Genomic DNA, 26784 nt, shown 5'->3' with positions numbered 1-26784 from the left:
TTAGGGCAGCCGGGTCAGACTTGATGTTTGAAATACTGACCAACAGCTCAGATTTAACTGTCTGTAGTTCCGTTTTGATGGGTGTTAAACTTTCACTCAAAGCCACCAGGAGCTGAGTCTTTAAAATAACCACCGTCTCGTTACAGAGTGAAAGTAGCAATTCCTCCTTAAGGTCAGCGATTGCAGCATCTGAGGGCCTCTTCAAAAGAAGACGTAGTTGATGAAGGCGTTCTGGAGCAGGACCAGAAAGACCACGACCAAGCAGCCTTGAGATATTAGGCAGCCTCTCCCTCGGGTGGGTGTCAATGGTGTTCACGGTCAGGTCTGTGATAATCCCGTCAAAAAACAAAACAGAAAAAAATCTAGATTATAAATCAACATGTAACCAAAGCACTCTGTGTATAATGCCATAGTGTAGGATGTAGTTCAGAAAATGTCAAAGTATAGTATACTTTTCAAGAATAACATAGTATGGCCTGTAGTTCATAGTATAGCATGTCGGCAAAAAACCCCAACTGATTATTATATGGTTCAAAAAGTGCAAAGTGATAGGATGTTGCCTAAAATTGTTGTGTATGATATGTGGTTCAAAAAATGTCATAGTGCAGTATATTGTCAAAATAGTATGTTTTTCAGGAAAACATCAGAGTATATGTCGTCTAAAAAAATGCCATAGAATAATATTTCATTGCACAAGTAAAAGTATAGTAATTTTTAAAACTGTTCAAATTCTTATATGTTGCTAAAAAACTAAAACAAAAAAAAAGTCATAGTAATATGTCAATTTAAAAAACCTGTAGTATAGAGTGTCACCCAACAAACGTCATAGTATACCATGTCGCTCTAAAAACGTCATAGTATGGCCTTTGGTCCAAAAAACGTCATAGTATAGCATGTCGCTCTAAAAATGTCATAGTATAGCATGTCACTCTAAAAACGTCATAGTATAGCATGTCACCCAAAAACTGTCACAGTATAGCATGTCGTCCAAAAAACATCATGGTATAGCATGTCGCTCTAAAAACAAAGTATATCCTTTGGTCCAAAAAACATCATAGCATAGTATGTCGTCCAAAAAACATCATGGGGGAGGGGGGCGTGCACTCTGAACTACGGGAGCCCAGCGGGAAGGCGTTGGTGGCAGATGTTGATGAGAAAATCGATTTTCATTGAAACAAATCGACATCAAGTACAAAGTCGAATTAATCGATAAAATCGATTTATCGCCCAGCCCTATTGTACAGCACGTCGCTCTTGAAGCGTCACAGCATAGCATGTCGCTCTAAAAACGTCATACTATAGCATGTCAATCTAAAAACGTCATAGTATAGCCTTTGGTCCAAAAACGTCATAGTATAGCATGTGGCTCAAAAAACGTCATTGTACAGCATGTCGTCCAAAAAACGTCATCGTATAGCATGTCGCTCTAAAAACGTCATAGTATAGCATATCGCTCTAAAAACGTCATAGTATGGCATGTTGCTCTAAAAACGTCCTATTATAGCATGTTGCTCTAAAAATGTCAGAGTATAGCATGTCGTTCTAAAAACGTCATAGTATAGCATGTCACTCTAAAAATGCCATAGTATAGCATGTCACTCTAAAAACGTCATAGTTTAGCATGTCGCTCTAAAAACTTCATAATATAGCATGTCGCCCAAAAAACGTCATGGTATAGCATTTGGCGCAAAAAATGTCATAGTTTAGCATGTCGTCCAAGGAATATCATAATATAGCATGTTGCTCTTAAAACATCATAGTATAGCATGTCGCTCTTAAAACATCATAGTATAGCATGTCGCTCTAAAAACGTTTTAGTACAGCATGTCGCTCAAAAAACGTCATAGTATAGCATGTCACCCAAAAAACGTCATCGTATAGCATGTCACTCTTGAAACGTCATAGTATAGCATGTCGCCCAAAAAACGTCATAGTATAGCATGTCGTCCAAAACACGTGATCGTATAGCATGTCGCTCTAAAAACGTCATAGTATAGCATGTCGTCCACAAAACGTCATCGTATAGCATGTCGCTCTTGAAACGTCACAGTATAGCATGTTGCTCTAAAAACATCATAGAATAGCATGTCGCTCTAAAAACGTCATACTATAGCGTGTCGAACTAAAAAGGTGATAGTATAGCATGTTGCTCTAAAAACATGATAGTATAGCATGTCGCTCTAAAAACATCATAGTATAGCATTTGGCTCAAAAAAGGTCATAGTATAGCATGTCACTCTAAAAACATGATAGTATAGCCTTTGGTCCAAAAAACGTCATAGTATAGCATGTCGCCCAAAAGACGTCATAGTATAGCATGTCGTCCAAACAACGTCATTGTAGAGCATGTCACTCTTGAAATGTCATACTATAGCATGTCGCTCTTAAAACATCATAGTATAGCATGTCGCTCTTAAAACATCATAGTATAGCATGTTGCTCTAAAAACGTCATAGTATAGCATGTCGCCCAAAAAACGTCATAGTATAGCATGTCGCCCAAAAAAACGTCATAGTATAGCATGTCGTCCAAACAACGTCATCGTATAGCATGTCACTCTTGAAACGTCATAGTATAGCATGTTGCTCTAAAAACGTCATAGTATAGCATGTCGTCCAAAACACGTCATCGTATAGCATGTCGCTCTTGAAACATCACAGTATAGCATGTCGCTCGAAAAACGTCATAGAATAGCATGTCGCTCTAAAAACGTCATACTATAGCGTGTCGATCTAAAAAGGTCATAGTATAGCATGTCGCTCTTAAAACATCATAGTATAGCATGTCGCCCACAAAACGTCATAGAATAGCATGTCGCCCAAAAAACGTCATCGTATAGCATGTCGCTCTTGAAACGTCACAGTATAGCATGTTGCTCTAAAAACGTCATAGTATAGCATGTCGCTCTAAAAACATCATAGTATAGCATGTCGTCCAAAAAACGTCATAGTATAGCATGTCGTCCAAAAAACGTCATAGTATAGCATGTCGCTCTAAAAACATCATAGTTTAGCACATCGCTCTAAAAACGTCAACGTATAGCACGTCGCTCTAAAAACGTCATAGTATAGCACGTCGCTCTAAAAACGTCATAGTATAGCATGTCGCTCTAAAAACGTCATAGTTTAGCATGTCGCTCTAAAAACATCATAGTGTACCCTTTAGTCCAAAAAACGTCACAGTATAGCATGTCGCACTACAAATGTCATAGCATAGCATGTCGTCCAAGTAACATCATAGTCTAGCATGTCGCTCAAAAAACGTCAAAGTATAGCATGTCGTCCAAAGAACACCATAGTATAGCATGTCGCTCTTGAAACATCATAGTATAGAATGTCGTCCAAAAAACGTCATCGTATAGCATTTCGCTCTTGAAACGTCACAGTGTAGCATGCCGCTCTAAAAACGTCATAGTATAGCATACATTGATGGGCATTCCAATCAGGAACAAAGTAAAAGATAATCGATACAAAAAAACTCTTCCTTTTCACCTCTTCAAGCCCAAAAACACACCGCAGTAGCACCCTAAACTAAAACTACCAATGGGTTCCCTGTTTTCGTTTGCGAACAATTCAAAGGTCCCTCTCTATCTCCCCACACATCCACCAACCACTGGAACACATCTCCAAAGTTCTGCCGGGCCAGCTCAGCTTCCCCTCAGAAGAAGTGCCGCCACCTGCCAGGTGAAGGAGCCTTTTGAGAGGCAGCTGGCATCGTGATTGGACTGTACTTTGGTCTGTTCCAATCCAGCTTCAGCTCCAGAGACGGCAGGCGGGACGAGTCAACGGAGGCCGGGTGGACGTATGAAAAAAGCCATCATATACATCGTATATTGTACAAATAACAAGTCAAAGGAAAGAGACATACATTGTAGAATTGTAGTAATTGTAGGCTGACTGATTTACTGATTATCAGTATTTTATTCTTTACTGATTTACGGTAATAAATACATTTAAAAATGGCGCTACTTTGGCTCTGAACCTTTATCTACCTGTGGTCGCTCTGTCTTCTGGAGTGATTTGATTGGTTATATGTCACGAATAAAAGTCCTTTAACTTAATATCTGTAAACAAAACAAAAACATATCAACAAAGTTTTCTGTTAGAGTTTGTGTTCTTCTAAGTTTAACTCCCAGATTTTAAAGCCAAACACCTGTCTATCTGAATGCACAATGTCACTTTTTGCTGCTTTCATGAAATTTCGTAACATATCATATTCTACTGGTTCTTGTTCCATTTCATCTACCTCCCATATTGCACATATCTGGCCTCTTTTGCACATGGTGTCCTTTTCAATATTGTTTTGTTTGGTATGTACATTCGATTTTATTATTTAATGTTGATATTTTATTACTTACTGCTTGTTGTCGTGCACCGTCCAGTGGAAGCTATTTATATTTTTGTCATGCCATGTATGATGACAGTAAAGCTGTTCTATTCTATTCTAAATACTTTCATTTACTGCAAATGAATATCTACTCCAAATGTCTCACTAATAATCATTATCAGCCTTAAAAACCCACAAAACACCCCTCTATACTTGACCACACTCAGTACAGTCTGGTTCCCCCTTCTATAAATCTGCTTGGAATCTTCCACTTCCTGTTTGTCAAAGAGGCCTTCTACCTGGACAGGTTTTGTTGGAGCTCATGCAACAAACATTTTGGGTAACTGCACTTTAATATAGATGGATGACATTGAATTAGAGTCTGTTTTAGTGAGACTGAGTTAAGATGTGTAGCTAAGATGTGTAGAAATTATTTCTCAGAATTCACAGAGAAAAGTCTGAAATGTTTGCTAGGTTAGCGTCCCACATGTTCGTTGGCTCAGCTAAAGCTAACTCTCTCCAACTTCTGGATCTCTTGAGTTGCTTGTTGTTAAAATATCTTGCTAGAGGTGCTGAAGCTCAGAAAGTCTGAGATGTTTGTTCAAAATAAGCTCATTCTCAAGTCTTATCTGAACTGTCCTCTTTTGTTTGAACTTTCCCTAAACTTAGGAGTTAATGACAGAGCAGCACATCCAGACTCAGTCTCATTTATGTAGAGATTAAACTTCAGTGTCATTCATTGATGTTAAAGTGCAGTTTTTCAAATGTTTGTTGCACATGCTCCCGACCAAACCAGTCCAGGTGGAAGACGATGTGAAGAGAAAGCTCCAGAGGATGAATATCACACATCTACATTGGAAATAAATGTCCTTTAATTACATTGTCATGCAAAAGTTGGATTTCTTAATGATGTTCAAATCTTTGTTGAGTGTTTTGTTGATGTTGGTTTCTAAATGTTTTCTGACACTCAGCCCCAAAGATTAGAACCTTTTACGGCTCACAAGCTGCAACAATTCACACATTATCAACTATCTTTCTCACTAAACTAAGATAAAAAGTGAAAAACTGCCAGATTCCTGCATCATGCATGTAAATCTTTTTGGTTTTTATGACAGTAAACTGAATATATTTGGGTTTGACATTTTATAAACCAAAACAAGAAATGAATTACTGGAGAAAACAATCAACAGATTAATGGACAAATAAAATGTGTTTTCCAATATATATGACTGAATTACTCCAACATTACAAGATACATACAATTTGAATTCAATTTTATTTATATAACGCCAATTACAGGTCAAATTGTCTCAAGATGCTTTATTTCTATATTTTTTAGTCATATTTAAAATATGCCAAAGTAAATTTAAACCTCTTGACTAATCCAATTTATTATTTGGTTTTTGAGAGACTAATGGACAATTAAAATAAGTTTCTCCACTAAAAATAATAAACATGAGGTCAAATAGAAGGAAGAGTTTTAAATACTGCAGTCCCACGATGACAAGAATAAAGTTTATCAACAAAAATTTGCTGGTGGAGTCCATTAAAGTCCTAATAAATGATAATAAAGTGTGATACTAAAGGTCTGTGGTGCTAAACATGTCCAAGTAAAGATATGAAGTTGAACATCTGGATGGAGGTTCCCTTCATTTCTCTGGAACCGACTCCATAGATTTTATGGATGGTGGTTAAAGACCTGCTCTTCTAGTGGTCTTCCTTCTAGTCGCTGTAAAAAGTCAGTCCATTCTGGCCGACTTCAACACCTCTTCATGACAACTTGTTCTGCCTCCGACCTGGTGGAAACTCACGCAACTCGTGAAATCCATCGAGAGTCAGATTTTCGAAAAACTCGTCGGGTGGGGGAAGGTGTGGTGGGTGGTGGGGGGAGGCGGGGGAGTAGAGGGGGGAGGCCGCCACCCACCTCCCCGCCTACTCTCCACCCTGACTCCACCCAGACTCCGCCTTGGCTCCACCCATGTGGTCACTTCAGGAACTACGATGCCAAAGGGACGACGAAATTATTTCTTTTCATCTGATCTGTAGCTCAGTGAGTTAAGGATTTGCCTGTGGAGCTGCAGGTCGCTGGTTCAAGACCAGACCCTTCTTAGATTTTTATCAAAATCCTGACAAAGACAAAGAAAGAAAATGCCAGTGGTGGGTCTTGAACCTGCGACCTTCCACTTGGTAGTCTGTCTTCTTATCCCCTGAGCTATTCGCTCAGATACCAAAACTACTGTTTTTTGCGCATTTATCATCTATTTTTTGTCGTTTTCAAGTTTTTTTTTTAACTCGAGTCTCGACTCGCCCGTTCTTCTCAGGAGGTTGGACTTCAGCCTTTGTGCTGGAGGGTTGAACCATCAGTTCCAAGACTTTCCAAGCCTCCACACCTCCCGAGTCCTCAGGACCTGAGCTTTCAGACAGTCTGAGGGCTGAAGTTTTCTAAGTCCCACAGTAGTTCTCTGTTAGATTGAACTTTCAGATAGTCCAAGGACTGATATCTTCTGAGTTCCTGAGTACTTCTCTGTTAGTTTGAACATTCAGACAGTCTGAGGACTGAAATCTTCTAAGTTCCTGAGTACTTCTCTGTTAGTTTGAACCTTTCGACAGTCTGAGGACTGAAGTTTTAAAAGTTTCTCAGTACTTCTCTGTTAGTTTGAACTTTCTGGTTAACAGAAGTCTTAAAACTTGTGACCATGAGTCTTGATTTCACATTTAGACCATCCATCTGAGTTCTTCTCAGACCTTCACCTGTGGGTTTTTTAGAAATCCTCAACAAACTTTGATTCTATTTACTGAACAGTAAAGTTTGTGGAGATCAGAAGGTAACATTAGTTTGATCGATGCCTTCAACTACTAGTAGACTTTATCTGGAAAGCAGTTTTCTGAAATGAGTTCTTAGTAAATCTGTCCACAATCAAACCAAGAACATAGAAAGAGGAAATGTTTGAAGAAACAACTTGATGTTTTCATTTCAGACTAGAAAACGCTGTAAGACCTTTATCTGTTTTTGCTCTTTTTCATCGTTTTATTGTCTCTTCTGTTTAATTTGATCTTCTAAAGTTTAACTGGTGTCTTTTCAAATGTTTTGTCTTTAGTTTGATTCTTCTTAAATGTTTAGTTTTGTTCTTTTCTCATCTTTTATTCTTTTCTAATGTCTGATTTGATTTCCAAATGTTTTGTCTTTTTAATGTTTAATTGTTGTTTTTTCAAATGTTTGTTTCCTTTTCTTTCCCAATGTTTAATTTTTCGATTAGATCTTTAAGGTTTCTCTTAAATGTTTTATCACCTTTTAATGTTTAATTTTCTTTTTAAATGGTTCATTGTATTTTCTGTTTAATTCCTATTTAAAGTTTTGTCTTTAAGATTTAATTTTCTAATTAAACATTTAATTTTTTAATTAAATGTGTTTTTAAACTTTTAATAATCTAATGAAATGTTTTGTATTTTTTAAAAAATGTTTAATATTCTTCTTTTTAGTTGTATTTTTTAAATGTTTAATTATCTAAAATATTTCATCTTTAATGTTTAATATTTTTGTTTAATTTCATAATTACGTTTTGTATTTTCTGTTTAATTATCTAATTAAATATTTTGCCTGTTTAATATAATTTAATTGTACTTAATGTGTAATTTTCTTTCTAGAAGTTTTATTGTATTAAATGTTTTTTTCCTTTAATTGTTTTTTTTAAATGTAATTTATTTCTTCAATCTTTTTTTTCGGTCAAGATTTTAACCCCAACCTTAAAAACGAAACAAACCCTTAAATCACAATGAAAATACTTCTGTTGTCACAGTCATGAGTTAGTCAATTATTCAGTTTATCAATTCAACTTTATTTGTTTAGCACCTTTCACACAGATGACGAAACTAAACAAGCAGAGAAAAAACTGCTAAAATTATGATTAAAACTCAAAACCATATTTAAAAAAAAAGATTTAACATGGTAATAAAATCTGTTGTGTCCAGGGGATGGAGGGAGTTTATTGAAGTCTTCTTGGGCTCACATGGGAAATCATTTAAAATAAACTTGATATTCAGTCTAAGGAAACTGGAAACTGCAGAGCGACAGAAGAACCAACAACATCTCCTGTTTTCTCCTTTAGTGAGTCGACTCTTCTTGTGCTTTCAGACCAAAGAACTACAGACTCTTCACAACCTGCTCAAACTCTTGGTACAGGACCTCACCACACGGGTCAAGAAGGTTTCTGTCTCATTTCTACTCTGAAGCTCACCTTCTCCTGCTCAAACTGCTGACAAATGTTTCTGCTGCTCTAAAGTCTGGTCTCCAGAACTTCCTAAAAACTCTCAAAGTATCTTCTGCTGCAGGTTGCTTTGTAGAACTGTTCCAGAAAACCTCACTAAACCACATGGAGGGGCCTCAAGATAGTCGTCCAAATGAAACCATACAAATACCAAACTAGCACAACCCAAACGCTAAAGTCTCCTGCAGCCTACCAGAGAACCTCTGAGAACAGAGAATCAGGACAGGAACTCTTACCTTCTGGACAACCAACATTGGTTCACAAACAAGAATACAGAATGTGTCTGACCAAAAAGCTCTAGAGACTCACTACAGCCAAGATAAAGACACAACTCAGCTGCACCAAATCCACTAATCACTGCACACATTAGCACCATGTGCTAACTGTGGCTAAAGAACCACATTTACCAAGACAACTATCCAGTACAAAGCCCTAAAACACACCAAGAAACACATTAAAGACGATTTTACTGCTGGAAGCTGCAAGCCAACGCCTAAAGAACAAACTAAAGCAACAGAGCCAAACCCGGTTCAGTGGTGAAGAAAAGCAGAGGAAATGTTTGTCTGCAGCTAAATAAAGCAGGAAGGCAGTGAGCTGCTCAGGTGTTCCTGATAACACCAAGCAGCCACCTGGACAGCCAATAGGAACACAGCTTACCAGAAGTCCAGAGGGCTGGGTTAGTCAAGTAAATTTAGTTTAAAGTTGAGGCAGAAAGAAACCCAAAGAAAGTTGAAAACCACCTGCTGATACCTGAAATCTCTGAGTTTTCACACAAAGAACGCCTGAACATGTCAAACTGGTTCCATAGTAGAACCATCATTGTAAAAACATCGTAGTATGGTGTGTTGCTCAAAAAACATTACGACCCGGCTGTCTAGGGTCGCCGAGGAGCAACACAAAAACAGGACAAATGCTGGTTTCCAGGGGGTTAGGCGGCTATTTATTTGAAAGAGGAAGTTTACAACAACACAACATGTGAGCAGAAAAATCACAGTCTGTCTTTAGTTCAGCTGAAAATATTAGTTTTTGTCTTTTTTATTGACCAAACTTTTCAGGAAGTAGATGAAGAATAATTAAAGCTCTCATGTAGAAGTCCAACTTATTTTGGATCCTTGTGGAGAGTTTAATCTTAGAGTTCGAAAAGCTGTTGAGTTTTTAGTCACATGGATTATTTTGACATTTAATAACTGAGTCCGGAAATAAAATTACAGTTGTGGATTTCTGTCATTTAGTCTAAACAAATAACAGCAGCATAAATCTCAAACGTCATTATGAGGAGTCTGGATTGAGTTTTCTCACTTAATAATGATCAAAACATGAAATTTAGGTTGGTTTAAAGGAATATTCCACCTTAAATCTTTGAATGTTGACCTAAAAGGTTGGTTTCAGGAAGTATTCCACCTACAAGGTCCTCAAACATCCACCTTAAAGGAACATTCCACCAAAAATCCTTGGACATGCACCTAAAATGTTGGTTTAACCGAGTATTTCATCCAAAATCCTCAAAGAGACCTGAAGGGCTGGTTAAAAGGAATATTCCACCTAAAACCTCAAATATAGACCCGAAAGGGTGGTTTAGAGAAAATCCTTCAATGTAGACCAAAAAAGTTAGTATGGAGGAATATTCCACCTGAAATGTAGACCTGAGAAGTTGGTTCGGAAGAATATACCATCCTAAACATCCTTAAATGTAGACTAAAAAACAGTTTGGAAGAAAATTCCACCTAAAATCCTCCAATGTAGACCTAAAAGGTGAGTGTAATGGGATATTACACCTAAAATTCACTACTGTAGACCTTGGAGGTTGGTCTGATGGTATATTCCACCCAACATCCTTTAACATAAACTTAAGAAGTTCGTTCAGAGGAATATTCCACCTAAAATCCTTCAATGTAGACCAAAAAAATCTTGGTGTAAAGGAGTATTCCACCTTAAATGTAGACCTAAAGGATGGTTTGGAGTAATATTCTACTCTAAATTCTTCCAATGTAGACCTAAAAGGTTGATCTGATGGTATATTCTACTCAACATCCTGGAACATTTACCTAAAAGGTTGGTTTAATGGTATAGTCCCAGAAGAACCCTTGAACATCAGGCTTAATGGTATATTCCACCCAAAATACTTGTACAAAAACCAAGAAGTCAGTGTAAAGGAAATGTAGACCTAAAAGGATTGTTCAAAGGAATATTTAAAAGATTATTTTCATTACTTAATAATCTGTTATCAGTCAGAACCCTGGCAAACTTATTTTCATCAGTTTTTTAGTGGAAGTCACAAATAAAGGCACTCTCAAACCTCTCACTGGCTGGACCGGCTCATCCTTGTAGGACTCCTCCTGTAGCCTTGAGGGAACCACAGGAACATTCAGTAGCTGTTGGAGTTCTTCCTGTCAGGCTCGTGGTAGAACGGTTCTGAAGAATCTTGTACTTGTCTTATCTGGAACAATCTAACAGCCTAAACTGTTAACAGCAGTGTAAAGAAGCAAACACACAGGCATAGATTAGGACTCAAACTAGATTTATTTTAGAAAACAAATCAACTTAGAGGCATTTGTTCACACGTGGCTGACTAGGAGGCCGTCCAATCAGATTTGAGGCCTTCACTCTGTAGGTTGGTTGTTCGGTGAGACTCTTGGACCTCCATCAGCTGACGTGGATGTTTGATGGTCTTCCTCTCTAGTGCCAGATGATTCATCCATGAATTCAGCAGCTACAGACTGAAATGAAGCTCATGCTGCCGTTATTGAATTCCGGTTCCAGATCAAATGTTCAGAGCTCACCTTGAATGCAGCCGTCTGCTGTCTGATAGTTTTTCTCATTGTAGTCTTCAATAAAGTCTTTTTCCTCATGTAAGGATGCAGTGAGACTCTTTCTCAGTCTCTGCAGACGTCCCTCATTGTGCATCTCCAGAGAAGAAACAGAAAAACTGGTCACTGCTTCAGCATCACAAACGCTCTCCAGCATTGAGAGTGTTTTAGGAATTCATTCACTGTGTTGTGAACTTTGAAGGAGCAGAAACTTTACAGCTGCCAAAGATATGAGTTCCAATTCTGGATGTTTTAGGAAATGAAGTTCATCAAATGAACACTTGATTATTGCTGATAACGCTCATTAAATTACTCAAGAAATCCAACATAAAAACCTGTAAACTCTCAGGCAGCTTTTGTTAAAGTTTGTCTATAATTCTATCATCATGTTCTGGAACCAGGACTCTGCAGAAGTTCCTTCAGACAGATACTTGTGTGTTTCTATTTAAGGCCTCAGGTTTGAACATACAGCAGAGGATTGTGAAAATTATTAAAATTTTGATTTAGATAGATTTGTGTCAAATAATATTGTGGAGTCCCACTTAAATATATCCAAATGAGTTCAGTATATTTACATTTTATAGAATATTTGATTTCTTAATTTCAATACTGTAGGGTCTAACCCTAAATATTATAATAATGATGTAAATTTAAATAGTATTTTAGTGCAGAGTCACAAACTTTAATCAGCTAAACTTACATAATAAATATCACTGTACAATCTTAACCTGAACATTCATATTATTGAGGTAAATTTACATAAATCATGATATTCTAGAGTCTTAACTGGAATATTTCTAACATTAATCTTTTGTATTGTGCTGATAAACAACAATAATCAGACTTTCAGATAATATTTGTTGTCTGTGATTGTGAGACTAAATTCGTCCACATTCTGGAACTGGACTGCATTTCCCAAAATGGAAACATGGACAGAATTTAACACTCATGTATCCATGGCAACGCTAACGTTTCTGCTTCTTACCAAAGTTCACAACACAAGTAAAGATTTTAATGTAAAACTTCAGGGATGAATGCTGACCATAAGTATTCTGATCAATACTTCATGATCAATATCAGGACAGATGTTACAATTCCAGCTGTTGCATTAGACTGCAGTTATTCACAGAGAAATTAAAACATCACATTCCTCATGAAAACTAGATGGGACTTTTATTAAATAAAGTGTTGGTGAATAAACAGTGTAAAAAGTGCAAAGCAGCTCCATTAAATCAGGAGATGTGAGACTTCCACAGCATGGATCACCATCTGCTGTGTTGATTCATAGCTGAATGTCAGAATGAACTGAGATAGAAAAGCTGCTTTGAGCTGCAACATTACGGTCTGACAATCCAACACCATCACAGTTTTCATCTGGTTGTTTTGCTTCAACATGCTGTGAAGTTCAGTCTTTACCTGAATCAATACAGAGATTCTATTTCCAACCAAGACTGGAATAAAAATTAGAATGTTATGAGGTTATTAATGCAACTAAATCCTTTCAGATGGAAGGATTTACTTCTAAGTTCTACTTCAAGTTTCAGTTGGAGCACATTGCATTCACAAAGAAAAACAGCGATACCTTCATAGCAACATTTAATAAACCTAAAGCTTCCCTGTTGGCTCATTGGTGGAGTTTGTTACTGAGCATCTGAACCTTAAATCCAGTGAGACGACCATCTTCAGTCGAGGCCAGTCAGAGAACTTCAAGACCTTCCATCAGCTGGACCAGATGTGGCATCATCTCCCTCTGAACATCTGGATGACAGGAGAAAAGACAGAAATCAAACACAGATCACAGAAATACAATTTATTCACTTTCATCATTTTATAAAAGTAGCATGAACTTTATTAAAACTTGACAACATCAGTAATGAAAGTAAATGTTTTTATCTCATGTTGAAGCTAAAATTAAAGTCAATTTTAATGACAGTTTATCCTGAGAGGAGTGAGAATGGAGCTTTTCTTTCCTTTTTAGAATATTCCCTCAAAATATTCTGTTTATTATTGGCTTTAGAAGCATTTTTCTTTACTTATTTACTTTTAGATACCTCAGACTGATACACTTTGCTGGTTTGCAGATAATTTCATGTACAATGACAATAAAGATCTTCTATTATAACATATTTTGCTAAAACAAGAACTGCAAACCTTCTCAACCATCTCTCAGGCTGCACAATTCCAACTGCGACCAAGAATTATCTGATGTAGTTATTATTATAATCTTTACTGAACCAGCCCTGGAATTAATAAAAATCTGTATATGGATATGATTTTCTCTGATGGGACAACTATAAAAGCCGTAGTAACAATTAACTATCCTTTGAAGGGACAGATTAGGTCTTCTTCAGGTGGATAAAAAAATGCTCTCCCTTAAAGAACAAAAAAACTGCATACAATAAAGTAAATCTCTTCTGCACTGCACACATACTACACTTTTGTATAACTCTGGATGTCAGAGTAAAGGCAGACAGATCCACCGATCAGCCACAACATTCTGACCACTGACAGCTGAAGAGAACAACATCCATCATCTTGTTCTAATGCAACGTTCTACTGGGAAACCTTGACGTTCATGTGGATGTTTGACATGTACCACCACCTAAACACTGCAGGACAAACAACCCCCTGGTCTCCATGGCAACAGCAGTCCTTGATGCCAGCTGCCTCCCTCAGCAGGACAAACTAAAACTGCTACTACAGGAGTGGTCCGAGGAACATGACAGAGCTAAGCTGTTCACCTGGGTTCCACACTCCCCACATCCACATCTGATGGAGCATCTGTGGGATGGTCCAGGATCAGCCTGGTCTAGGTAGGATCCACCCTGCAACCCACAGGATCCACAGAATCCACAGGACATCCCCAGAGGTTCTGATGAACCACTGGGTCAGAGGAGTTTTAGCAGCATAAAGGGACCAACACAGTATTAGTCAGGTGGTCAGAATGTTATACTGTTATATTGTCATGCTGATTATATGATCAGTAAATGTTACCATCAATTATAACGTCCACACTGATCAGGAAAAAAAACCCTATCAGTTCATTCAGAAACTGTGGGGTTAAACCTAAAAACACAGACCTCAACAGCAGTTTGTTTCAAAGCAGAACACCAGCCGGTTTTCACTAAAGAAGCTTTCAGAGCAACAAATAAAGGACAGTTTTGTTCTCCTTAAGTTCAGAGTCAGCCAAAATAATGTACACACATCAGGAAAAGAAAAACTTTTATAAATATTTCATTTGTATAAGTACTTCTACACATATAGATTCCTCTTTCTAAGTTTGATCAAATCATGACAACTCTGTGTCCTGTTGTATGATGTTTTCCCAACAGATGGAATTACCCTCATGAACGGAGCATCAACAAGTGACGTCTACAACACAACAGAAATGTCTGGAAGCCAGTGGCCACCACTTTGAGCACCTCTTGTAATTGTAGAGGCCAAAGATAACTTTTATTAATCTCATGATGTCTGAATAAATTTGGTATTGAAACATTTATGCAAGTTTTTCTTTTCCTGATGTGTGTAAACATTATTTTGGCTGACTCTGGATAATGGATTTCTGACAGGTCACCGGGCAACACCTTTTTATAATAATGACAAACATACCTGCATTCTACAGGAGTGATTTTCCTCATGTGCAGGTAAAGATGTGTGAGGAGCTTAGAGATGACAGGAGCAGGAGTCATCCTCACTAATTCAGCTTCCACCTAGAAACAGAAAGACCACAAACACACTGATATACTCTCAAACGTTCAACCTCACAGCCTCAAAATATCTGTTTAGGAAGTGTTGTGTTTCTAAATTCTGCTGAAAGCATTGACAGACATTCTCTTACAAGGTTGTGTAAAAAGCAGCCTGTCCTCTGAGCTACTGAGAAATTTTCCTGAACAAAGTTTCTATGTGTAAATCAGCTCAACAAAAACTAAAGCCTCAGTCAGGGATAACAGGTTTTGCAAATTATAAAGAACTTTCTTTGTTAACTCAGACTTTCTGCTTCAACCTCACATAAAAAGGAGAGTTTAACTTGTCAGGTGACTGAAAATGAACGGCTTGTGCAGTTCTAGATCCAAAAGTAGGATGTTTCAACTCATGTTTTACTACAAATACATACAGTAATAAATAAATACAATGGCTGGTTGTTAGTTTATTCACTATTAATGTCATTTTATATACTGGATTGAACTTGAGCAGTGGAAGAGAGAAGGAATTTAATGAAATTATGGAGATTCAGAGAGGTAATGTTGTGCAATGTTAAGCGTGGTTTAATTCAAACCAGCTGAATGTTAAACTTCAGTGCAGCTCAACGGGTTTCAGTTAACCTTAAAGTAAAATAACTTTTTTTTAAAAGCTAAAATACACAGCAGAGAAATATAAGTTGAGAAGGTCATTCTAATAATGACGGACTGTTGCGGCAGCAACTAACACAGGTGTTCAGCGGTAAGTTAGCCACCTGTGTTAATTAGCCCGCTAGCTAGATAACTTAGCCGCTTAGCTAGCTAACGCGTCCGGACCAACTGCTCGAACACGACAAAACACAAATCTTCACAAGTCGCTGACTTCACGCACAACAAAACAACGTTACTGGTTAGAAGTATTTATCTTCTTACCATGTTTTACTCCAAAAACAAGATCAACAGCAGCCAGAGATGCTACCAGACGTGCAGACCATACATACACAGAGACTAGATACGCTAGCGCACTGTCTTCTATCCTTGGTCTGACCAATCGCTGCTCTCTGGCTCCGCCCTCTGAGAATCTTGTTGTTGTTTGGCTCCACACTTGCTGATGACCACTTCCGGTCTCAGAAAATGAAAAAACGGACCTTTTTTCGTTTCTGTCTCTTACTGATTTTACTTTCTTGTTATTCTAAATATAAAACGAAAATCAAAGCATTTAAAAAAAAATCGTATATCCCTTTTTTATCATGAAAAGGAAAAACGCCTTGTATTTCAATTTTAATTTTTGTATTTTAAAAAATCAAAAATCAAATAACCACTCGTTTTTTGTTTTTCAATACCCGTTTCAGAACGGAAAATCCAATTACCAGATCCGTACACGGACCCACCACACACACCTTTGACACACTTCCACACATTAGTTGAGGAGCCGCGAAAACCTGGTCGCGCCAAACTATTTTACATCTGGCGAAGCTCTCCAGCAAACTACAGCGTCGGATGAAGAGTCCAGCCACTCGTCTGGCCCGGATTCTGCCACCAGCGCGGATGAATCCGATCTTATCGAAGGAATTGATCATTCCAGTGACATGTAAGTCTGTATTCATGAGAAGTTGTTTGTTTTGAGTTGGAGAAAAGTAAAGAAAGTATAATATACATGGAACGCCGCCGAAAGCATTCCGCGCAAAATACGCATCATTTTTACAAGTCATGTGCTGCGCACAGCTAACGTACCACGTAACTTTTTCTGTGTGCAGCATTTACAATGTTGGGAAGGAGGAGGAGGAGGAGGAGAGAATGGAGGTCTCCTGCTGTCCTGGTACCCCAGCGAGAGGTAGAGGGACAGACCGGCCTCCAGCCAGGAGACGCTGCAGCAGCCGCTCCACCAGCGAGCGCTCCGGGCCAGAGGCGCTCCCTACAGCTGGCTGGAAAACTGAGAAGGAACCTGACAGCTTACCTTCTCTGCCACATTTCCTGCCTGCCGAAAAGGAGGCCAGGTGTCCAGCCGCCTCTGTCAGAATATGTGGACAGCCCTTCTCCATCAGACCTGTCCAAGTACTTGGACCAGGAGACCATCAAAATACTGTTTCTGATTCAACTCAGTAAAAACGATTTTCTTTTATTTTCAAATGCACTTTTTATGGTCTGACCATGGTTTTGTACATAAAATATGTGTGTTCATAAGTATCTGGCACACTTAGAAATTTGATTGCACTATTGTAAATAATTTGTTTTGATGTTGATGTTGTCTCTTTGCAAATTTTGCAGTTTTGTTTATTTTCGTTTTTTTTTACAGGTTACAAAATTGACCATATCTCAAAAAGCAAATTATGTACAGACTCCAAATAAATTTCCTGTGGTTCCAAAGGATATTGTGCAGTTTTTTTACATTTACAAATCTGAGGGATACAGCTATGCAATTTCTGTATTTTGAAATATATGTGAAAAAACAAAAATGATTTTCATTTTTTAAGGTTTATTGCACTTTTAAGCATTTTTTTGTAGTAGTTAAGACATAAGTCAATACATATTAAAATTTGGGATATCAGGGTTATTTTGATGTAAAGCAAATAAAAATACTCCAAAAAATGGCACTACAGCATGTAAAAGTGTAAAAATATGTCCTGGCGGACTTGCACAATGGTGGGTCTTAAAGAGTTAACATAGCTTTCCACTGAGCGTGAACATTAAACACATTTTATGTCTCATGAGATCTACTGTCTGTTGCAGGTATAGTTGAAGGTTCCAAGGTGCAAAGCAAGTAAAGACTGAACTCTAGCATGGTGCAGCATTGGTACCTCGTTGTGCTATGCAGAGCTTTGCAGATGCACATCTACCTGTTGTAGCTGTTTGCTTTCACTTGGGAGCAGCGCCAAAAATATGTGGAAATGTAGGCTACTCTCCTTCGTGTTGCTACCTTTTATTTCCTCCTGCTGCACAAAAGACAGAAGGTGTAGTAGAGTGGAGTGAAATGAAACAGTCTGGGAAACTAATTCACTGTATCATACTGAAAGGATCTTTTATTGCTATCATTGTAACGATAATGCTAATTGACGCTTAATAATTCCGTTATTAAGCTATACAAACAACAGACGTCGTACCAGGACAGAAAAGTCACAGTATCTCAGTCGTAGCTGCTATTAGTTCATACTGTAAATTTAATGGCATCTCACCAAAATAATTGTTTTTGTAAAACGAGAAACACATCAGAGGTCTCACATGGTGCCCCTTTGACAGGAAAATATATCCTATTTTCCAGAAACTGTTCTCTGAATCTGCTGTTTTTTACCATACTGACCTTTTCTCCAAATATTATAACATTTTTCTTTTTATAATATAATGCCGCAAAATTTCGAAACCCAAATAATACTATATTAATGAATGTATATAAAAAATACAATGAAGCGGGTAGAAATAATGATATTTTAGTAGTGTTATTGAACCTCTTTGTCACTGTGTAACTGTAGTGTCTAGTAAATGTTGCTAAATTATTTCTAAACTATTGTTGATTGACACACTGAAATATGAAATGATGCATATTTAGCAGTTATATATAGATGTGATGGTAGATACTTATTTGAAAGACAACAAGTAATTGAAAAATACTCCCTTACTTTATCCATGACAAATAAGCAAGATACAGGATACTGAGCAATGTCAAGGCCATAACGTGTCAATGGAAGCACCTGTAAGAAACCTATAAACTGCAGAGTCTCTAAACAAACCAGAATCCTCAGGTTCAGTATAAATGATGTTTTCTACATTTCCAACTGGAAGAGCAGTGAAAAAACAACAGCAAATCCACCACGGTGGTGACTGATTACCACCAACAAAAGCTTCAAAGGTTAGTACAGAAACTATTGTAAAACCTTTTTGCTATCCAGTCCTCATCCATTGCCTCCTCTCACCCCTCCTCCATCCTTCTCCCACCTCTCCTCGCTCTTCTCACCTCCCTTTTTCTGACCCCCTTCATCCTCACCTCAGCTCTCACCTCCCCGCTACATCTCCACACCTTCCCCTCCTCAATGCAACACTCCCAGCTCCCGTCTCACTTCTCCTCCCTCCCCCCCGACACTTCCTCTCACCTCGCTCTCTCCCCCCTTCGCTCTCCCCTCTATCTTTCCAACGTCTTCCTCTTCCTCCCCTTATCTCCCTCGTTAATTATTCAACAGCAGTGCACACATGAGTGGTCATCGCGGAGCTTCACATGGGGGATCTGGAGGCCAAATGAACCATAAGGGTGGAGGAATTAAAAACTTCCCCACGGCTCCACTACAGGGCCAGAGGAATCTGCCGCCTGCCTGGCTAAAGCCCTTCTGTGCATCCTTTCCCTCTCTTCCCCCCCGCCACTAAATGTTAGCACGCCTTTTTCAGGGTGGGGTGGGGGGGGGCTGTGAGAGTGGGGGCTTTAAATGCTAAGCATGCCCTGAGTGGGGAGGTGGCTGAGTGGGGACTGCCTGGTGACATTTTGTCTCTTCACACAGCTTGTTCTCCCATTAGATACCTGCAGACACACAACCCTGTGTCAGCGAGGACACTCTCGTTTGCGGATCTGAAAAGACAATGGGATGCAAACATGAAAATGTAAATTATGGATACTAACACATTTCACGACATTTACTCATGTGAATGGAGCAGCTAATGAATAAAGCCCCGAGTGAAGCGGAGAATACATGATATATCCATTATGTCTCCATCTTTAAATCCACACGAATAAAAGGAGAAATCATCGCTTTTTATTTACGAGTTGTTTTGATTTTTCACCTCACCAGTCTTGATTATTGTACTCCTTTACCATATTTTTATACAATTGAACTAAATGACTTTATTATTAAGCATTCTGTTGATTAACTGATTCTTTGATTTTAAGCATTGCATGCTGTAAATATAAATATTTTGGATGCAGAATCAGTTGGAGACTGTTGAATGCATTCAGAATGGGAAGATATTTGCCTGAAATACAGTACAGTATTGGGATTTGCCAACATATTTTAGCTTGTTCAGTTTCTCATACTGAGACTTAGTGCAACACATTTCTGTAATAATCAAGCTCTATAATATAGGTGCAGTCAGTTTTAGGGTTTCAGGTTCAATTGACATTCATGCTGGCATTTTTAACATCGAACCAAAAGATGCAAAGCAAAAGGCACATGGATAAGGTCACAGTCTGAATGGACAACTTTTATGATATTTTTTTTCTTATTTCTTATAGTTTGAACTTCCAAAACAATGCTTGACTAATTGTGCTTGTTGGATTTGAGTTTATACAGTGGCATATTTACAGGCAGAGAACTCATATATAGAACTTAGCAAGCAGCCAAAAGAATGCCAATAATTCCGTCTTTGCACACACAAATGAAGATATCCTACAAGGAGACAGTGATTCTTACTACCATACCAAACTGTAAACTGTGGGCTACATGACTCCTATAAACAAAAACAATCAGGTATGTTTAAGTATTCTGTCCTGTTTTTGGTTTATTTGGATGTCTTTAGTCAATGCCTCATTCAAATTCCTGTCAAAATGTGTCATAGTTTCTTTGGAAGTGGACTAGGACCCCTAAAGAGTTAGGTCTTGTTTGTTGTTAGGCAAGGCTTGGATGGCAACGTTTACTCTTGTTCAAATGAATTGAACTAACAGAGCAATCACACCAAACCTGTCAAGTGTGATTAATCAGTGTTGCCAGTTTTAACATGGAACTAACATTTGTAGTGTTAGTGAAGTGTTAATGAAAGTTCTGTAAGATCTTTTCCCTTTGCTGTTTTGTTCTGTTTCAGTCTTCACCACTACTTCCACCTCTCCACGGTCTTTGACAATTCTGATGTCACTAGGTTTCTGAAGCCAATCACTCCCTGATACTGGCTTTTAAATATCCTTCTAATTCTGTGATTGGGCCTTTCAGATCTACTACCCATTACCTCCCCATCTCTGCCATGACCACCTCGAAGCAGTGTCCAGATAATTAAAATGATCCATGAGAAAGCCACATCAGTGTTTGACATATTTAGATTTAGACGGGTCTCCTTCCTGTGCTCACATCATATGTTTCACAGTATGGCATAAGAGGATAAATTCAACTGATTGAAGTGTTACAGTGTACTAGTTAAGTAAGTTAATAGTAATACTTCATATAATACTATAGAAATGAGAATTTCTAAAATCTCTTAACAATTACTTTGCTCTGTTTGTTGATGAAGACCATTTGATGTCATTGAAAAGCTCTGGAAAATCGACTGATGGGACCTTGATGGGAGCTGACTTTGTCAGTTTCAGAGGTCAAGAATTCTATTACGAATGCTAAGAACAGAATTAGATACTATTCTCCTTGTGCAGCAATACACTGCTCCCAGTGCTCCTGCCATGTTTGGAGCAAACAGCAGTCTCATTATAAACATGCAACCACTATCTGTGACATAAGCTAGGTCTCCTCCACTGTGTCAAAATAACGACACTCCAACTTGTATTTAATTTTTCTGAAGGTAGAAATTAAGGATTATGCTGGTGCAGCCAAAAACACTTGATCATTTTCAATGCACTGTGAATGATCACTCAGTGTCACTACAGCACATGTCACAGTTTAGTTAGATTGCACCGAATGGTCTGTCTCGTATGCCTCAGGATGTTACAGTAGAACTTGATGTTTAGCCCTAGGGGAAGAGTTGCACATAGGGCCTCATCTTTCACTTGGAGAATACATGCTGTTCCACTGAACACAGCCATTTAATCATAACCCTAGACTCAGCTCCTGTCACCGACGGTCAACCTCGACATTCAGGTTGGGTCAGTTGAACACCAAATCTGATGTTTACTCCCTTTGCAAATTTGTCATCCATGGTAAAATCACAGGGCTGCACAGTGGCGTAGTGGTTAGCACTTTCGCCTTGCAGCGAGAAGATCCCTGGTTCGCGTCCCGGCTTTCCCGGGATCTTTCTGCATGGAGTTTGCATGTTCTCCCTGTGCATGCGTGGGTTTTCTCCGGGTACTCCGGCTTCCTCCCACAGTCCAAAAATATGCTGAGGTTAATTGATCATTCTAAATTGCCTGTAGGTGTGAATGTGTGAGTGCTTGTTTGTCTATATATGTAGCCCTGCGACAGACTGGTGACCTGTCTAGGGTGTCCCCTGCCTTCGCCCGAGTCAGCTGGGATAGGCTCCAGCCCCCCCCCGCGACCCTAGTGAGGATTAAGCGGTGTATAGATAATGGATGGATGGATGGGTAAAATCACAAATGCACACTAGCAGGTGGTCAGAACAGGACTTTCAAGGAATGTTTTAAATGTGGCAGGAGTGCTGGGAGCAGTGTATCACTGCACATGAAGACTCCTTCAAAGGAAATGATGGCCAAATTTAAATGAGATTTGGCTTTGGCTCATTTTAGGCACAGTCTTGAAACTTCTTCATTGCTCTTCATATTGTTGTTTCTTAACATGGTCATGTAATTACATTGAAAAATATTAACATCACTAGTAATCTGTCCAATTTTAACATTTACATCACCTGATGATGTAAACCTCACACGCTAATGCAGTCACCAATGTTTTTATCAGTTGTAGCATCCATGTCTGAGTGATAAGGGTCAGACAGAACTCTGTGTGCACTATGTATGAAAAACCCTGAAACAAATAATCAAACACTCATCTTTATTTTGTTTCTGCCAAAGCTACGAGCAAACTCACTTTACCAGGAGACTGCCTTTAGTGAAAGTCCTCCACACCGATATTATAGTTTCCTTCCTGTTTCAGTTCCACACATGGTCAATAAATGATGAATGTTTACTGTGAGCTGACACATTTGTGAAATGTTGTAAAAGACAGGAAGCACAAATATGTCCATCTTAGCTCCCTTAGATTGAGACGTGCCCTCTTCTCTCAGATCACACTGTACGTCTGCATCAGGACTGGGTTCAAATTAAATCCTGAGTTCAGCTCTTTCTCCACAATCCCGTGGTCTTTTCTCCATTGTCTAATGAGCAGAAACACATCTGTTGTTTCTTCTACAGGACGTATGTTTAATTTAAAAATTTACTTATTGTATGTTGATGTATGGAGGCTCCACTTGTGATGTTTAAGTATAGAGGTCTGACTCTTGCTGTAGACACAACACCTCAGAAACAGAACACCTCACAGGGGAAAGAAAATCTGCAGTGCAATGTTGCCAGTGAGCATATAAAGAGAAAAAAACTAAAATTTTCTGGTATTTGAAACAAAAAAACCTAAAATAATAGAGGGTGATGATATTATTTGACTTCATCTTGCTTTCCTCCTGCACTCCTGTCATTTTTATCATCTGCTGTTGGTGATTTTATGCCAGTTATGTGGAAGACAATTACATTCTATACAAGAATCTGTCTGTTTTCTCTTTTTACTAAAGCTTGTTGTACATACAACAGAACAAGGGAGGTAAAGATGAACGACAGACTGGCTGTCACTCAGAGGAAGGAAGAGGAAGAGGTGTGATTTGTTCCAACATCCTTTGGATTTCACCACGGCAACAGTCCTGTCAGTCAGGCAGTCAAGAAGGAGGCATATGTCACTGCGTAGTCACTATGGCAATGACAAGCCCACTGATGACTCAATGTGACACATGGAAATACAACAAACAGACTGCCGGCCTACACACACACACACACACACACACACACACACACACATACACACAACTCAAGCACACACAACTGAGTCAGTGAGGCACTGCTAGACACGATTACACCAGACAACACATACAAACAGTGCAGCATATGCACATTAACAGGCACACATACACAGACATACAATAATTCACAGTATGTGCTAAACTGAGCAGACTGGACACACATCTTAGTGACAGCAAAACCATGATGCTTTTAGCTTCAATACATAAAACAGAAAGTGTTTCAGTGGCATACATATTATTAGCTAAGTCTAAGTTTTGTAGCTGATGGGATGAAGTCTGGAAAGATTGCAGGAGAAGAGCTGGCGACACTCGGAGGCATCACATGACATCAGAGGGCGGAGCAGACGGAGAAAGTGCATCTTATTGTCTTTCGAATAATTCATTGCTTGAGTCAACACCCTGAGGATACACAAAACTGCACACATGTGAACCTGCACCTTCATGTACACAAATTTATACACACAGAAGAAACTGTTTTCCCATGTACCTCCTTTTCTTTGTAACGATGGCATTCATTTGTTTAACACCGTACCTGTACTACAGTATCTGACTAAAGGAAATTTTTGCCTTTTTTTCACCGGCCATGTTATTTTTTTTAATTCTAGCAGTGCAACATCGTGCACTGAGCTGCCTAAACATGACAATAAATAACCATCTTAGAAACAGTTAGACATTTTGAGAAATATGCTTTTTCATTTTTGTCATTTGTAGATAAGAAAACAATACCACTGGAATGTGTCTATTAAATATGAATATACAGCCAGGAGATGGTTAGCTTAGGTTAGCATAAAGATCAGAAATGGGAAAGCAGCTAGCCTGGCGTGTTGCAAGTTAACAAAATCTGCCCACCAACACCCCAAAGCTCACCAATTAGCATGTTAATTAAGACGTTTGCTAAACAGATTGCCCTTGCAGACAACGTCAACAGCGTTGGGTCTCCTGTGCGTTTTCTGAATGACTACCGCCCCAAAGCATTCACGCCAATCATCATGAAGTGATCCAAATACTCTACTGACGACTAACATCTGCTACCCCTGCAGCCCACGCCAATGTCAGAATATTATTCATTGATCTTTGCTCCACCCGACTGTAAAAGTGAACCAGCTAGATATCAGAATCTCCTTTTGCAGCTGAGGTCCAGCACTTTACCGGTAGTCAGTCCTGATCTTCAGCATCACATCACTGAGCACCAGCTCTGCAGTGAACACCTGTTTACGCTGTCAACATCTGAATACACTTCATCATCCAGCTCCAACTGCGTCATTCAGGTAGCTGATGACACAACTGTGATGGGCCTCATCAGCAGCAATGATGAAACAACTTACAAAGAAGAGATAACAGACCAACAATCTTTCCCTCTTCATCATACTGGAAACTAACATTGACTTCAGAAATCAATATTCATCCTAATGTGAGCATTCCAGGGATTTTCAATAGCATAAAATCGAGTTGAAATTAAATTTTTTTGTTTGTTTGTTTTGTCCTTTACAGCTTTGATTGCAAGAAGGATTATTCTTCTCTGCTGGAAGAAGCAATCTCCTCCCAGTTTTACCAGGTGGAAAAGGAACACTGTGTACATACACAAACCAAACAACATTTCACAAAGACCTCTGCACCTTTCTTGCAATACTATCAAGACTTAAGTAAAGCCCTTATGGACCAGGATGAAGAGGATAATAATTATTCGAGGGAAGCCCCCTAGGGACTAACAAATGTTCACTACTGACTATCTCAGGACTTTGGACATGTGTATTATGTGTACTTGTATTTGTGTATTTTACATGAGTCTGTGGATACTCTGTCTGTTAAAAACAATAAAAGCTCTTAAACATAAATAAATCATTTTTTGGCATTTCAGTGTGTTGTTTGCGTGCTATGGGAGAGTTCGGTGATGATATTTTTTGTCAGTTTTGTTGTTTTTTTTCTTAAATTTTAGATAGATTTGTTTCTTTTGTTGTAATTTATATTACATTTAAAAAGCACACCTTTTATGCCACTACATTGTATGTGTTTTAACAATTTCCTGCAAGTCTTTCTGCCTTACATTTCTCTGTTCTCTCTGGAATTAAAAATTGTTTGTCCTTTATTTGCTGTATGAAATGGTCCTGCCATTTAAAAAAATCTTTTCCTTGTCTTGCTGGTGGCCCATTCGTCTTCTCTCTATATTTCTGCATCTGTGTGCCTCGGTGTGCTGTTCTTCCCTCCACCTGTTACCAGCTCACCTGTCTTCCCGGCCCATTCATCCATCAGGCCACCGCTGTATTTCAACCCCAGCTCAACTCTCCAGTCTTCGCCAGATTGTTCAGTCTGCCTCCACAGCAGTGGCGCCACAGCCAACTAGTTTTCTCCTCGTGTTTTTGTGAAGTCTTGCCAATCCTTGTCTCTCTCTGTGCCTCATGACCTCAGTCTCCTCGTGCCCCTGGTTCACCCTCAGCCTCACCGCTCACCACAACCAGCTGTCAGCCAGCCAGCCACTCCTTCCAGCCACGCCGTTCACCGCTCTGCTCAACTCATGAACTACAAGCCACATCTTTCTCTGGTCAGTTCTTCCACTCAACAGCCTTGGCCTCCACCCTGAAGAGCAAGGAGATCCCAGCTACCATTCCTCTAGTGACCTTCTAGTTAATTAATAAACTTCTCTGTGTCTCAGACCTCAAACAACCTTGATTATAGCGCAGCAACGCTTACACAAGCACCTCGTGTTACTTATCTACAACTTAGTAACTTGTAATGTCAGAGGGTTCACGCTCTCTCTTAAGATTGTGTTGTGTTGCTTTTTCAGGTTTTATTATGTTTTTATGTTTCACTTATTGCCCTTAAATGCCGTTCCTTTATTATTCCCTTTTTTTTGCAGTGTCAGTTATGAGGAGTCACACGTTAGTGGAGAAGTGACAACAAAACAGAACTTGAATGTTACATTGCTTTTAATCTGTACAAAGAAATCATTTAAAGATTCAATTAATCATGCTGTATCAGCCAGGAAAAGATTTCAAAGGTTTTTCTGGTATGTTCAGTATGAAAGTTGCGTGTTTGCGATAAACTGTTGGCATATATGTT

General features: G+C 38.7%; 1 long non-coding RNA gene across 3 annotated transcripts; it reads right to left on the bottom strand.

Annotated features, from left to right (window-relative positions):
* Window positions 1-46: 46 nt before the first annotated feature.
* On the bottom strand, window positions 47-26315 carry LOC129349057 (uncharacterized). 3 transcript variants are annotated; one of them, XR_008601893.1, is made up of 6 exons: window positions 16009-16297; window positions 15008-15108; window positions 14140-14281; window positions 11372-13156; window positions 10888-11308; window positions 47-324 (listed from the first exon to the last, which is right to left on the bottom strand). It is a non-coding gene; the product is annotated as an uncharacterized LOC129349057 (long non-coding RNA). The 3 variants fall into 3 exon arrangements; XR_008601892.1 differs by lacking the exon at window positions 16009-16297 and adding an exon at window positions 25950-26315 and having other exon boundaries at window positions 48-324; XR_008601894.1 differs by lacking the exons at window positions 14140-14281; window positions 16009-16297 and adding an exon at window positions 25950-26315 and having other exon boundaries at window positions 48-324.
* Between the last annotated feature and the right edge of the window lie 469 nt (window positions 26316-26784).

Source organism: Amphiprion ocellaris, chromosome 6 (genome assembly GCF_022539595.1).
Source record: "Amphiprion ocellaris isolate individual 3 ecotype Okinawa chromosome 6, ASM2253959v1, whole genome shotgun sequence".
Taxonomy (NCBI): Eukaryota; Metazoa; Chordata; class Actinopteri; family Pomacentridae; genus Amphiprion; species Amphiprion ocellaris.
The sequence above is the reverse complement of the archived record's forward strand: the minus strand, read 5'-3'. Positions and strand labels throughout refer to the sequence as shown.